The 15949-nt window shown below is 45.6% G+C and overlaps 1 protein-coding gene across 1 annotated transcript in view; it reads left to right on the top strand.

Annotated features, from left to right (window-relative positions):
- Positions 1-4296: 4296 nt before the first annotated feature.
- LOC114028490 (rho guanine nucleotide exchange factor 10-like protein) overlaps positions 4297-15949 on the top strand; it is a 98723-nt gene continuing 87070 nt past the window's right edge. Inside the window, exon 1 of the mRNA XM_027842748.1 lies at positions 4297-4446. The gene's annotated coding sequence lies outside the window, so the exon portion shown is untranslated. The remainder of the gene's footprint in view (positions 4447-15949) is intronic.

Raw genomic sequence — 15949 nt, 5'->3', positions numbered from 1 at the left:
ATATTTATTTATTTATTTTGCTTTTTGCTCAGGCGATCGGAGTTAAGTGACACACCCAGGATCACACAGCTAGTGTCAAGTGTCTGACTGTGGATTTGAACTCAGGTCCTCAGGTGCTATCCACTGCGCCACCTAGCTGCCCCTGGTCTCCTTTTGTCAAGGCTCTCTCTCCAATCCACCCTCCACAGCCACCAAAGTGAGTTTTCTAAAGAACAGGTCCATGTCACCTCACTACTCAATAAATTCCAGTGGCTCCCTATCATCCCTAGGATCAAGTATTGCATCAACTCCTCTGTTTGGAATTAAAATCTCTTTGCCCCCTGCCCCCTTCTTCCCTTTCTGGTGCTTTAATAAACATTACTCCCCTCAATACACTCTACATTACAGTACTACTAGCCCACTCGTTCCTGCCCCTCTGTGGTCCATCTTACATCTCCATGACTGTGCAGTTGTCCTCCCCCGACACCTAAAATACTCTCTCCTCTAACTCCCAAATGTTAACATTTTTGCCTTCCTTTAAGAATTCATTTATAAGTCACCTCCTCCAGGAGGTCTTCCCTTTCCTTATCAGGCTACCTTCCATTTACTCTGTATTTTTCTTATATGTACTGATGTTTGCAATGTGTGGTCTCCCCCAAGCTCCTTGAAGGTAGGTCTGGTTTCTGCCATTTACCACCTAATGCCTGACACATAGGAAACATTCAACAAATGCTTGTTAATTGAGTGATTGGTAAGTGAATTAAAATCCTCTTAACCATGTGGATTTAATTCAATCCACCCAGGATTCATTAAACATCTATCATGCCTAAGGGGCATAGAAGAATTATAGGCGAGCTGCCCATGGAGAAAGAAAGCCTTTGATTAAATCCTGCCTGTGACACATACCAAGTATGTGACCAAAGATAAGTCAGTGAACCTCTCAGTGCTCCCCTCCCCCAACACTAATCAACCAACAAGCATTTATTAAACATTTATTGCACACCAGTCATTGTGCTAACCTGGGAATACAAAGACAGAAGGGAAAGAGTTCGTGCCCTCACTCCCCTCCCCCATTTCAAATCAACCTATAAGCATTTATTAAATACTTACACTCTTGAGGTCTCTCAGGAACTTTGGAATTGACTATTTTACATGGAAGATGCTGGCACTGGGCTGTCCAGCATGGCATGCCCACATCAGAGAAAGTGCTGTGCTCTATGAGCAAAGCAGAATTGAAGCAGCTCAAAAGAAATTCGAGATGCACAAATTTGGATAATGCATCCCGAATGTTCACATGGACCATTTGTGCCCGACCTGTGGTAGAGCATTCTGAGCTTGTATTGGGTTGATCAGCCATAGTGGGACACGTTGTGACTTGACAAAATGGTATAGTGATGCCATTTTGGACCTCTTTGAGAACAAAGGACCACAACCAACCAACCAATCATGTACCAGTCACTGTGCTAACCTGGGAATACAAAGACAAAAGGGGAATAGTTACTGCCTTCAAGGAGATTACATTCTAACAGGGGAGGCACAAGTATCCATTTGAGTACATAGGGTCTATCTACAAAATGAAAACAAAGTTATTTTGGGAGGAGGTTCACCAGCAGCTGAGGTCCCCATCTGGATCCATGTAAGTGGTTTCCAATACGGGAATTTCCTTCTCCAGCAAAATCACAGGTGTGAACAAGAACAGCAACAATGGTAAAATAAACAGATTGTGCAAAGTGCCCAGATACAGTCAATCAGTCAGTCCTGGCCTTCAAAGGTCTTGTATTCTATGGAGAGTACTGGTGGTGTGTGTGAGAAGAATACAGTATAGAAAGAGAAAATCTATACATGGTAATTTGAGGAGGAGAAGGGAATAAGAGTTAAAAATTTCAAAATAAGGGGCTCAGGAAAGGCTATCCATAGAAATGGGCAGACTGAGCTGTGCCTTGAAGGAAGATAGAGCCCTCTAAGGCGCTAAGGTGAGGAAGGAGCGCTATCTGGGCAGGAGGACAGACAGCCTGGGCAGGAGGACAGACAGTCCGGGCAGGGATGGAGGTTGGAGATTGGAGTGAGTTCCTGTTGTCAGTAAGTCTCATCTTTTTAAGGTAGTCACTCCCTTTGTTTGCAAAAGTTGCTGGAAGTCAAAGAAAAGAGGGAAGTGTTGTGGTTCAATCTTTGCAGCTGAAGGAATAAGAGCCTGGGGTGGTTCATACTGAAGAGACAGGTCTAATACGTGGGACAGAAGTTTGATGCAGTGGAAAGAGAGATGAACTGAGAATCAAAGAGAGGCTGGAGTCCTAGTCTGCTACTTAGTAGCTGGGAGACTTCAGGCAATTCATTTCCCCGTCTGGGCTTCACTTTGTCAAGAATCACTGGAGTCTTGAGCTGGAATTGCCTTGGAGATACTGTGATCATAGATCTAGAAGTGGCAGGGGCCTTGGCCATCATCTCCTCCAACCTTCTCATTTTTCAGATGAGGAAACTGAGGCCCAAAGAGACTAGGTGACTTGCCCAAGATGAATCGAATAAAAGTGTGTTTGAAGTACCATAGGCGCCAGGCGCTGTGCTGTCACTTTCTACAGTTTTATCTCTTTATACTAAGGATGAGAAGTAATTAGTAAAACAGAGCGGAAGCTCCTTGAGAGCAGAAACTGTTCTGTTTTTGTCTTTTTATTCTCAGAATCCAGCAACTTCCGGCACATAGTTAGCACTTGGTAAATGCTTGTTGATTGGTTGATTAGAAAAGTAGTTGGTCTGGGAGTCAAGAACTCCAGGAAGTTCTAGTCTTGGCTTTGGTATTGATTAAAATCCACAGTCAAGTCATTTCTCTAGGTCTAAGTTTCTTCTTCTGTAAAATGGGGATAATCCCTGTATTTTTTTCCCTCGCAGAATCCCATTCAATTTAAAGCTAGAACAGACCTCAAAGCTCATGAGAGGTAGCATTGTGCAGAGGAAATAGGACTGCATTTGGATTCAGAGGACCTGGGATCAAATTCCAGTCTTTCTTCTTGCTTCCTGAGTGACCTTGGACAATCTACTTAAATTCCCTGGGCCAAAGTTTCTTCCTCCCTAAAAGTACAGGCTGGGACTAGATGGCATGAAGGTCCCTTTTAGGTTTAAATCTTTGATCCTACCTTCTAGCTCAATTCCACCCCCCACCCCCATTTGATGGAGGAAGAAACTGAGGCCCAGGAAGAAAAAGTGACCATGAGTTAATAAGTAACAGATGGAATTTTAACTCTGGTCTTCCGACACCAAATCAGAGTTTTTTCCATTCAACAGCAGAGTCCAGAGTCACAGGACCTTAGATTTGGAGCTGGAAGGGAGATATGAATATCAATGAAGTTCAGACACTGGAAGTGAGGCAGGATGGTTTCTTCAACTCCCAACTCCTTCCCTCCCCATCTCCTCCCAGTTCATCTAAATGTCTCCGAACAGGAGGCTGAGGGAGAGCATCCGATCTTTTATCGCCGACCTGGCTACAAGGGGTTAAGTGATGGAGCATAGTGTGGTGGGAAAGGCCCTGGAAGGAACTCAGTTTGCCCCGTACTTGTTGGGTGAGCTTGGGGAGGCACTTTAGCTGGATGGAGGCTTGGAGAGTGAGGGATTTAGACTAGGTCTTCTCTGAGGTCTGAGGCCTTCCATCTGGAAAGAGCTTTAGCTCAGCTCTGGCCTCGGTGGCACTGTCTGGGCCTGGGGCAGAGGCCGGCCCAGGGCAGGGCTAACAAGGATCTCCAGGCATCCCTACTCGAGCATCTCCCAACTTGGCGCCCAGTTTAGGAACAGCTCGGGGGCCGAATCTTTGCAGTGAGATCCGGGAGGGCGGGCGGGGGCAAGGGGAGGCGCCCGGGAGGTTTCCTATCCGGGGCCTTGGACAGCGCGGCAGCTGGAGCATTCAGCAGCGTCCACGACCTAGAGCGCCCCGCAGCCCTCTGGCCCGGAGCGGGGAGTGAGGGTGGGAGGCGGGGGGAGAGCTGGGGGCTCTCCCATTGGCTGCGGGGCGGGGCGGGGCGGGACGGGGAGTCTGGGAGGGCGGGAGGGCTCCGGGTCCAGCCGGGCCCGGAGCAGGGCCGGGCTGCCCCTGATCACTGGTGGAAGGGGCCGGAGAGCGGAGCGGCGGCAGAGCCGGAGCCGTTACTGGGGCAGGAGGAAAGGAGAGCCGATCCGATCCAAGCCGGCCGGATTCAAGTCGGGAGGGACAGCGCAAAGCAGGGCGGGGCTGGCCAGGGCTAGTCAAGGCTGGCCCAGGGCTGGGGGAGGCTCTGGTGCGATGGGTGCAGGAGAGGAGACCTAGAGCAGGAGGCTCCGCGCGCGGCCCGGGCCGGCCGGGTATGGGCACCGAGCGCTGCCCTTGGCCTGGCCCTAACCCCAGCTCCAACCCCATCTCCGACCGTGGCGCCTTTGTAACTTCCCTGCCGCCGCACCACAAAGAGCCAGCCAACCCGAGAGCTGGGACCTCCACCCGAGACCTGGGTGAGTGGGGACCATCTCTTCTGTCTGCTCCCCTTCCCCCCGCCCTCCTGCTCCCTGGGCTGATAGGGTTCTGCCCTGGGCGGCGACGTGGGGTGTGCTTGGGTGGGTGACTCGTTTCTGAGAGTGTCTGTGTGTAGTGTTTATCTCTGTGCGTGCGTGGATAGTGTGTGTATTGTGTGTACCTGGGAACGTGAGCACAGTGTTTGGGAGCCTCTGGGGGTGGGGATGTACAGATAGTGCTTCTGTGACCCTGGGTGTGTGTTTAATGTTTGTGTCACGGCTGCGTGTCACGGCTGTGTGTATCTGTGTCTATGTCTCTGAGTAGTGGCTATCTGTTTATATCCCTGGGTGACCTGTCAGGATGTGTGTCGTGTGTATCTGTGTTTGTGTATATCCCCGTGTCTGTGTGCAGAGTGTATCTGTGGTTATGTGCTTCTTCTGTGTGTAGTGTATGTGTATGATGTGTGACTCTAGTCTGGAAACAAATAGATTGGGAGTGAACCCTTCCCCCTTCCCCTTCAGTCCCTTGGGGGCAGGCAGACCCTCCCCATCCCCATCCTTTCTCCTGCATTCAGGGAACCATCTTCTCCTATTGTCCTTCCTGGCTATTCTCACAGTCCTAGCCCCTTCAGATCTGAGGCAGGAAAGGAGGGGCTCTGGGCCCCAGTCTGAAGCTCTTCGCCTCGGGAATGAGAAAAAGGAAGGGTGGGTCTGGGGGTCTGGGGGGTATTTTACTATTTTCAGGGGCATGATCGGGGTCCTAGCTTATACTGTGATAATGCCAGACAGAGGGGTTGGAGCCATGGCAACCTACCTCTCCTTCTTTCCTCCCAGGCACAAAAGTCTGTAACCATGGGAGACCTCTGGCGTTTTCTCATGGGGGGAAGGGGGAACAGGGACAAACCGAGACCTGCCTTCAGGGTTAGTGTTCCTGATACTTCTTTCTGAACCTTTGTGGAGGACTGAGGACACAGGACTTTACTCCTTCCTGGGAGAGAAGACAAATCCCATTCATTTTTTTTTTTAATTTTTGCTTTGGGTCAGTACTTTAAGGAAAAGAAAAAATAAACTTAGGATGGGGTGTTGAAGAACCCTTTCACTTGTAGAAATAGGAGCTCAAAACACCTACCAGGTACCACCTCATGGACCCTCAGAACCTCTGCTTGGGGGAGTAGGAGCTGCTGTAACTCTTATTTTAGAGGGGTGGCACACAGGCAGAATGAATCCTCCAAGGTCACCCAGCTAGTGCTAGACAGAGACATCACCATAGGGGTTTCCTCAGGAAAGCTGGGGAGGGGAACAGAAATGAGCTGAGAATTGAAGAAGCTGGAATTTATAGTAGCAACAGCCCTGTACATGGAGTTGGAGGGCCTGGATTTTAGTTGAGTGACCTTGGGAAAAATCATTTCTTTTCTTTGAACCTTCATTTACTTCCCTGTAAAATCGGGAGGTTGGATTAGAACAGGGTGTCTCAACTTTGTGTCCTGGACCTCTTGGGCAGTCTGGTGAAGCCTATGGGTCCCTTCTTAGGATCATTTAAAAAAAATGCATAACATAAATCACATGGTATTACAATGGAAATGAATTATTATGGAAATAAAGATGTAATTTTTCCCCACTCAAATTAATGGACCCTAAATTAAGAACCCCTGTTCCAGATGACATTTTTCAGCTTTAGCTCCATCCGCTATTTCTCCTGGCTCTTATTTGACGGGAATATTTACAAATAAAGTTGTGGTTTCTATGTAGTTTCCTTTACCTGTGTGTGCGAGAGATGGGGATTTTTGGGCTTGGATGTGGGAGCTCAACTTTTGTGGGATAGTGGAAAGGGCTCTGGATCTATAGACAAGACCAGGGTTCAAAATCTGGCTCTACTGAGCCTGGCCAAGGCATTTCCCTTCTCTGGACCTCAGTTTTCTCTCCTGTAAAATGAGATGATTTCCACGGTCCCTTTAAGCCTTATATCCTATGATTGTAGGTCTTTGTGTAATTTTGGAGAGTTGAAGTGTGGTGCAGCTGCCGGGTGGGAAGTTCTAAAGGCTGATGACCCCTCTCCAGAGGTGCAGCTCAACTAATGTAGCTCAGGTGAAGGTGCTCTTTTCCTTTGCTCCTATCCCAGGACCTGGACTGCACCTTGAATGAATGAGCCCAAGCTCTTAGTGGAAACACAGGAATCCTTCTGGGCATTGCTTCTGGGCAATATCCTGAGGGAAGGGGGATGGAAACTAGTCATAGGATTTAGGGCGGGCTGGGGCTTCTTCATTTTACTGGTAGGAAAACTGAAGTTTCTTAAGGTTAAATGACTGGTCTAGGGTCTCACAGCTAGTAAGTGCCAGGGATGGGGCTGGAACTCAGGTCCTGATGACTGACTCCAACTCCTGTACTCTCTCCACTATACCATGCTGACTGTTCCCAGTCAGTTTTTTCTTTCACTTTGGGATCCATGGTAATTATCACCATACTTGAAATTTGTAGAGCACTTCATACGTCTTGTTCAGCAAACAATTCAGCAGAATAAACATTTATTGAGTACCTGTTACATGTCACTGGCAGTGTGTTATAGCTAAAAGAGTCAGGGAGGCCATGCTGGTGACACTTTTAACTGTGTGATCTTGGGCAGATTCCTAGCCTCTCTGTTCCTAACTCCTAAGGCTTCCCTTCCAAGTCATAGATTGCCATTTGCATTGGTCAAGGGGGTTGCCTGGCACAGATCTAGACCCGGAAGGGCTCTTTAAGAGGCCATTTAGCTCACCCTGTACCCAAGGGGGATTATGTAACTTGCATAAGATCAAACTGGCAGTTAAGTGTCCGAGTTCCCGAGATTTGAACCTAGGTCCTTTCCACTCCAGAGCTCCTGCTTTTTCCAGTGTATCACACCAAGGTCATGGAGCCTTTGCCAGTTCCTTTTTTTTTTTTTTTTTAAGGCAATTGGGGTTAAGTGACTTGCCTAGGGTCACACAGCTAGTAAGTGTCTGAGGCCATATTTGAATTCAGGTTCTCCTGACTCCAGGGCCAGTTCTCTACCCACTGTGCCACCTAGCGGCCCCGCCTTTGCCTGCTCTTGTACCTATCCTGTACTGTGCTAGTGCTAAGGATGTGAAGGCAGAGACAACCTAAATCCTGCCCTCAAGGAGTTTACAGTCTAGGGACACTAGAAAGAAAGCTGAACTTGGACTCACAGGATCTGTGTTCAGATCCTGACTCTCTTCTACTTAACTTCCCTGGGCCTCAGTTTCCTCATCTGTAAAATTGCAGGGTTAGACCTCTAGACTCATGGATCTTATAATGAGAAAGTAGGAGGGGGGGAGAACAAATATACAGATACGTGTAATACATAAAAGAGTGATATAAGTAGAAAAGAGGAGGAATGATCTCCTAAAAGCTCATGGTCTTCCTATGTGCTTTGGCAGCAAAATAAGGAAAGAAACAGTGATCATTTTTATTATGGGGAAGGGAGGGGACTGCCAGGGAAGGCTTTCTGGAAGAAAAGACAGGTGGGTTGGGCTTGGAAGAAATGAAAGGGCCTGGCTAGAGAGCTGGCCTTGGATTCTAGAATACCTAAGATTAAGTCCCCCCTCTGACACAGAGTGGTTGTGTGACTAGGAGGAAATCATGTTTTCTTTGGATTCCCACTAGCCCTGGATATATCGTAAGTGTCTAATAAATGATTGTTGATTGATTGAGTTATTAACTTCTCAATTCTCCCAGGTAAAACTCTTAAGTCGAAGAATAGGTATTAATCTGTTGGGGCAGAGATGGTTTCTACATTAGAAATTTTACAAACCAGAGAAAAAAATAAATGAAAGAAAAAGAAAGGATTTCAACAGATGGGGGTGGAAGAGGGAGGGGATTTCCAGGGACAGGGGATGTGTGACCGGGAGCAGAGATGAAAGAGGAGATGGCAGGATGAGATTGGAAAGTGCAGAATAGCACGCAGTTGTTTTATTTTTGTTTTTGATCATGAAGGATGGGTAAGGAGGAAGGGAATGAAGCTGGAGATGAGTTGGTACCCGATTGTGAAGGACCTTGAATGCCAGGGTTAGTAGTAGATACTTTATTTAATAAAAAGTGGGGATTTTTGAGTTGAGGTATCACGTGATCATAGCAGCAGTTTAGGAAGGATACTTAGGCAGCACATAGATGAGGTGGGATGGAGAAGGGTTAGATGAGGCTGGAAAATCAGTTAGGAGGCTGTTGTCATAGTCTAGCCCAGTAGTCTCCAAAGTGGGTGCCATGTTATGAGCCTAAGAAGGCTTTGGTTTGATTCTTCCTGCCCCCAAAGAATATGGGATTGATTAACCACTCAAAAGTTGGGAAGATGAGTCATATCTCATCCTCCCCACCACAGTCAATTGGGGGCTTGTCTCCATCATACCCATGCCTACCCTTTATCTGTTACAGCCCAGCACTCCTCCATTCACCTTCTCCCACAGTTATGCAAGCTTCCAAACTCCTCCCATGTGAATCTGGGCATCAGTCCCACAGGACAGTTATAACCTAATCCCAATCCAGGCACCCATAGTAGCAGCTGGGCAGAAGCTATTGGGAAAAGCTGTCCTCTCCCCACTCATATAAACCAGGAAAAAAATTATTGGTAGGGGTACTTGATTAAAAAAGTTTGGAGACAAAAGTGGGAAGAAATAAATATCAAAACAGATTCACTTGAGTCTTCTGATTACCTTTATGGCAGGCAGGCAAAGTTAGTGGTATTATACTCATTTTACAAATGGGGAAACTGAGGGTCAGAGAAATAAAGTTACATGTCCTAGGTCATACAGTACAGCCACTGTAGAAGAGAAATTAGAATTTGGGTCTCTGTCTCTTAGAAATGGCTTTGTCTTCTACAGGTGGTTGGTGTGGTACCCAAGTACAAAATGGTTCAATTTCCAAACTTTTCTGTTTAGATTTGATTTTTTTTTCTGGATCACAGATTCATGTAATGACTATTTATTGAGTGACTCCTGTGCATAGAAGGATGCTCTGAGGAAGAGAGAGGTCTGTCATGGCTCCTGTTCTCAAGGAGCTTACTGTAAGGTGGGAGAGAAAATGGGTACCCATGGAATTCCATGTTCCAGTCAGACCGACCTTCTAAGCTGTATCTCAGACTTTCCACTCTATCTCCTGCCTGTCCCCTATTCCCTCCTCCTTCTCACTGCCTCTTAGAATCCTTGTCTTCCTTAAGGGTCAGCTTTGGAGCATCTTTTTCCACAGAGCCTCTGCTCCCTGCCTTTTCTCAGCTCTAGTATTCTATGTTTGACGCTTACTTCCCAGCTCTGACATTTTATTATTCTCAGGTGCCTTTTATTTCTGACATTCTATGTTCCAGGCTTCCTTCATTGCTCTGACACGTTCTGAAGTCTCTCCCATTGTAGACATGCCCTTCCAGCTTTTACATTCTGTACTCTGTGTTTTAAGGGAGGCAGGATAGACCTGGACAATCTCCCCTATGTTTTCAATTACTTGTTGTCATATTGGGTGTGATTTCTAGATCTTACATTTTGTATGTCCTGACTGGGGGAAGGTGGGAGGCACTGGGGCTTGGGTGGCAGAATATGGAAGGAGTCAACATTTCCCCCAGTTTGCCTCATCAAGGGGAGGTAGGATTTGAGGAAAGTCTGGAGTGAATGAGCCTGGGTGGATGGAGAGAGAGAAATTGTTAGTCATACATGAATTTTTTTTTGTTCACCTCTCTACATGTTCAGAAGACTTCTACACCTTTCCACCTAGCACCAACCTTTCTTACAAATTACCTTAGTAATGATGACAGTTTTAGGAATACTGATAACATTTTCATATATACATATATATGTATATACATATATCTATATCTATCTGCCTATCAGTCTATCTATCTATCTATCTATCTATCAAACAGTTTCACCTTAATGAGTACCTTATAATTAGTCTTTAATGTTTTCCTTGTATTTCTTCTGGATCTTTTATATTGAATTTTTCATTGAGTTCTGGTCTTTTTTGTTACAGACACCTGAGGGTATTTCAGTTTGTCAAATGTTCATTTTAAAAAATTCAGCCTGGGGGGCAACTAGGTGGTGCAGTGGATAGAGCACTAGCCCTGGATTCGGGAGGACCTGAGTTCAAATCCGACCTCAGACACACAACACTAGCTGTGTGACCCCAGGCAAGTCACTTAACCCCCATTGCCCAACCCAAAACAAACAAACAAAAAAAATTCAGCCTGATTATAGTAATAAGCTGCTAAAATGAAATAAAAATAAACACAAATAAGCAAAGGAAAGAGAACCCAATCATATGTAGCTACTTTGGTGTAAAGGAATATCTGGTTTCATTTTCAGAGAAAGATAGTGAGGTAAAAAAAAGCCACTCCTGCTTCAAAGGGTAAGATCAAATGGTCACAATGGAAGAATATAAAAAGGAATTCAAAAATCAAATAAGAGAGATTGAGGAAAAATTAGGGAAAAAAATAAAAGCAATACATGAAAATTATGAAAAGAAAGTTAACCCATTAGAAAAAGACATGCATGAAGTTGTGTAGATAATGAATGGTCCGAGCAATCCAATACTCCTGTCAGTGCTAAGAGGAGAGACATTGTGGGTAGGCCTTACAGGGTGGACTGTTAGAGGTGAGTATGGACCTATGTTGGTTTAATCCATTTACAGGGATTCACTGTTAGAGCAGGGAATTAGATAAATAGGTAGACAGACAGACAGACAGATAGAGCATCTATTAAACACTTACTATGCACTATCACCTGTTAGATGCTGGGAATATAAGTAGAAGCCAAAATAAAGATACTTCCTGCTCTCAAGGAGTTTACATTCTAATGCAGGAAGATAACCCTTACCTGAGAGGGGGAGGAAAAAGGCAGAAGAGAGGGAAAGGAAGAAGGCACCCTTGGAAATATGGACCTGGTCCCCACCCGCTGACAGATGGTCACAGGCAAGACCTTGTTCATTTGCATAATGGAACTCTTACTAGTCATTTATTTTATTCAGAAATTGGGATGAAGGCATTGAATGCCTCAGCCTGGCATACAAGGCTCTCCCAACATTCTGTCTCTGGCCTATTTTTCCAACCTTAATTCTTACTAATTAATTCAATTCATTTAAAATCCACAAACCCATATTGAGAACCTGGTATGTTTAGTGCTATTGAGTGTAAGGTTATAAAGATGAAAAGTGATGTGGTCACACCTTTAAGGGAAGGCAGAATTTCATATGCAGGATCAGCCAGGTACAAAATTAACTCAGCCAGCCAATCAAGAAGCATTTATTAAGAGCCTACTGCGTGCCAAGCATGATGTTAAGTGCTGCAAATACAAAGAAAGGCAAAACCAGTCCCTTCCCCGAAGGAGCTCACGTTCTAATGGAGGAGACCACAAGCAAACAATTGTGTACTTTGTTAGTACAAATTGCTATGGACGGTGTAAATGGCTAGAGTGGAGGGGAGATTCTTGTGAAGAATCTGAGGAGGGGGCAGCTAGGTGACACAGAGGATAGAGCAAGGGCCTTGGAGTCAGGAGGATCTGAGTTCAAATCCAGCCTCAGATACTTACTAGCTGTGTGACCCTGGGCAAGTCACAACACCAATTGCCTCAAAAAAAATATCTCTGGAGGGAAAGATCATTTTTAAATGGGAGGGGGCACTCAGGGGAGGCTTCATGGAAGCTTCATGAGCTGGGCTTTGAATAAAAAGAGGATTTGCCTTAGGAAACAATGGGGTAAGGCTAAAAAATATGACCAGATTTGGAATCAAAGGGACTTGGGTTCAAATTCCATCTCTGTTTCTTTTTTACCTGATAACTGTGGGCAAGTGACTCCCTCAGCTGGTTCCCCATTCGGGTGGCTGCTGAGGTCCCTTCAGGTCTAAATTTATGATCCTAGGATTCCATGGTTTCAACAAGTAGAGCCATGAGGGGAGTGTGGTTCAAGGCACAAGACGGTGGATTGTGGGAATGGATTGGAGGTAGGAGGTGGGAGAGGAGGACAGTTCAGTTTGGCTGGAATGTAGGGTGTAGAAAGGGAGATAATGTGAAATGAGGCCAGGAGGGACAATTCGAGCCATAGCGTCTAGGGCGTTGAATTCCAGACAAAAGTCTGTATTTTTTTTGGGTGGGGGGCTAGGCAATGGGGTTAAGTGACTTGCCCAGGGTCACACAGCTAGCAAATGTTATGTGTCTGAGGCCAGATTTGAACTCAGGTTCTCCTGAATCCAGAGCCAGTACTCTATCTACTGCGCCACCTAGCTGCCCCAAAAGTCTGTATTTTTTGTTAGAGACAATAGGGAGCTGCTGAAATTTTCCCCCTTGACTTGTGCAGGATGAATTGACATGGAGAAACACCAGAGACACAGATACTAGGTAGCAGATAATTATTACCTGAGGCTTTCAATAGACAGATATAGTGTAGAGAATGTTCCAGGCATAGGGTATAGCTCGAACAGGAGTGGGAGGAGAGGGACCTTCCTGTTAGTTTGATTGGGACACAAAGTACATGGGGGGGTGGTCTTTGACTCTCCATGCCCCCTCATCCCCATAGCCATTCAGTGACTAAATTCTGTCCCTTCTGTCCCCATCACTCCCTTATCTCTCTGACATCTACTTTCCTTTCCACTGCTGGCCCCTCTGACACAGCCCATCATCACTTCTTGCCTGGGTGACTGGAATTGCCTCCTATAGGATTCCTCAGGCTCCAGCATCTATTCCAATCTGACCTGCACATAGCTGCCCAGGTCGTCTTCCTGAGGGGACCATGTTACCATCCTGCTCAGAAGGATTTAATGGCTCCCATGCGTGAGCCACCTCAGATACTACCTACCTTCTCCCTGATCTCTGCTCTCCATCACCTCAGCTCCAAATGGCCTTGCCCTTCTCTGAGAGATCCTGGGGTACGATGGAAGGAGCCCCAGCTTTAGGAGCTGGAAGATGAAGGTGAGAGCCCTATTCCTGGCTCTGGTTCTTAGTACCTTTGTGGTTTTGGGCAGGAACCACCCCTTTCTGAGCTGCATTTTGGGGAGCTGTAAAAATGAGGGATTTCGCCTGGGGTGTATGCTAGACCCCTTCTCTCTCCAGCTCCTAGGATCTCATTGCACCTCATCTTTTTCTTATGCACTTAGATAGTTCTAACGTGTTACAATGACAAATACTCCTTTTGTTCATTCAAAACAATCCATATTGCCAGCCTGTCCCTTGGGAACAACCCTGCAGTAACACCCCTGGTGCTGATATTGATGAAGAGGAAAAAAAAGCCAAAACATTCATTTTTTAAAATTTGAAGTTCCACTCTCTCCATCCTTCCAGCCCCTCCCAACCATTTATTTTTTAATGAATGAAACAAGATGTTAAATTCACTTCCAAAGATCTTCAGAGGAAGGTCCAGCAGCAAGCACGGCATGGGTATGTGTTCCCACTTTTCTTTGACAGGTGAGGAAACTGAAGCTCAAATAGGTGAAGTGATTTCAATCAACTAGCATTTATAAAGCTTGTGTGAAGTGCAGAAGTGAAGCAATCCCTGCCCTCAAGGAGTTTATATTCAACTGGGGGGAAACAAGATGAGCACAGAGAGATATTTAACAGACTTGTGATTTTATTGGCATAGGGAACGCCCTCCAACAATGCTGGGCAGGCCTTCCTTTGCCACTTACGGTTGTAGAGAGTTGTTCCTAGAGCAGCAAACTTTGTGCTCTTCAAAAATTATTGAGATCACCAAAGATTATGTCTAAATATTCACCGTATTAGAAATTAAACCTGATAAAATTTTAAAAAATTTATTATTTCATTAATAATAATAATAATAATAATAATAATCTCATTAATGTTGACATAAATATCATTTGGCATGGGACCTGGAGTCAGGAAGACCTGAGTTCAAATCCAGCTTCACATGAGTCCTAGCGGATGACCTTGGGTTTCTCTTAGTTTCCTCATCTGTAAAATGGAGATAAGAATAGCACCTACCTCCCCAAATTGTTGTGAGGATCACTTGAGATAATAATTGTAAAGTGCTTAGCACACTGCCTGGCACTCAGTAGGTGCTATAAAAAATGTTAGCTTATTATTTTCCAAAACAAAAAATAATTAGTGAGAAGAATGGCTTTGTTTATATGTTTTTGCAAATCTCTTCATAATGTCTGCCTTAATGGAAGACATCTGGATTTTCCTATGTGCTTCTGAATTCGGTCTGTTGGAATATGTTATTTTGGCTTATGAAGCATGTGAAGAAATCTGGTTTCCCATAGGGACCAGATATGTAGTTAGAAAAGGGAGGAGTATTTCAGTAGGAAGTCACATTTTAGTATTATGATGAAAATAATTTTGACCCTTTGGGTCCTATGAAAAAGTCTTCAGAACCATTGGCCTAGAGCCCTCAGAAGTTGAGTTGGCCAGGGTCTGAACACTAGCACGTCTGGAGGGTGAGGACTTGATCTCCAGTCTTCCGGACTTTGAGGCTATCTCTCTGTCCACTACATTACATATGCTGCCACACATCAGTCTGTGTAAAAACCTACAAAGTACACACCAGGTTGTTTTGGGGAGGGGAGGGAAGGGAAGGAGAGACTAGCAGCTGGGGAGATCAGGAAAGGCAGAAGGGGGCACCTGAGCTGAGACTGAAGGAAGACCGGACCCAAAGATTTGCTGGGGTGTCTCAGGGGCAGAGCTAAGATCAACCTGCTCAGATCTAGTGTTTCCTATACCTGGGCTTTTAGGGATCAGAAGCCCTTTGATAGCTGGAGACTCAATCCTTGGCAAATACATCAGAGGTCAAGGGACGGAACAGGGGCTGGAGGTAAACCTTTGTGGGTTCCAGCTCATTAACAGCCCCATTGTAAAGGGACCTGCTGAAGACTGGTACAAAGCCTTTGTTGACAAAGAACACCAGGAAGCCCAGTCAGACACGCAATGGATTATCCTCTTCGTCGTACACTATTCCCAGGCTAATTTTCGAATCCTCAGTCATCCTCTTGACCTCTCAACTTGCTTCTGGTCCTGTTCCCCTCCTGGTTATTACAGTGTTGGATGCCCTGGGAACAAGGAGCTATTTGACCATCGTGAGATCATCGAATCTCAAATTAGGCTCTAGAGGGATCAGCTAAGAGGCCATTCAGTCTCTTAGCATCCTTGAACTCCTTCAAGATTCTTCACCTTCTACAGGAAGCCTCTTGTCATCATTTCAGCTGCTGGTGGTCTCCTTCCTTGAGCTATTTGTATTCATGGTGCATATATATTTTGTATGTACATATATAGAGGGGTATGTATATACACATGTGTGTGTAAACACCTATATTTATATCAACATATATATGCATATGTGTGTAAGTACACACATATACATATACGACAAGTAAATATATAGAGTATGAGAGCTGGGAGGGCTTTAGAACAGAGAATGTCAGAGCTGGGAGGGTCCTTAGAACCCAGAATGTCAGAGCTGGGAGGGCTCTTAGAACACGGAATGTCAGAGCTGGGAAGGCCCTTAGAACTCAGAATGTCAGAGCTGGGAGGGACCTTAGAACAGAGAATGTCAG

This window comes from Vombatus ursinus, unplaced genomic scaffold (assembly GCF_900497805.2).
Source record: "Vombatus ursinus unplaced genomic scaffold, bare-nosed wombat genome assembly UNPS02014884.1, whole genome shotgun sequence".
Lineage (NCBI taxonomy): Eukaryota > Metazoa > Chordata > Mammalia > Diprotodontia > Vombatidae > Vombatus > Vombatus ursinus.
The sequence above is the reverse complement of the archived record's forward strand: the minus strand, read 5'-3'. Positions and strand labels throughout refer to the sequence as shown.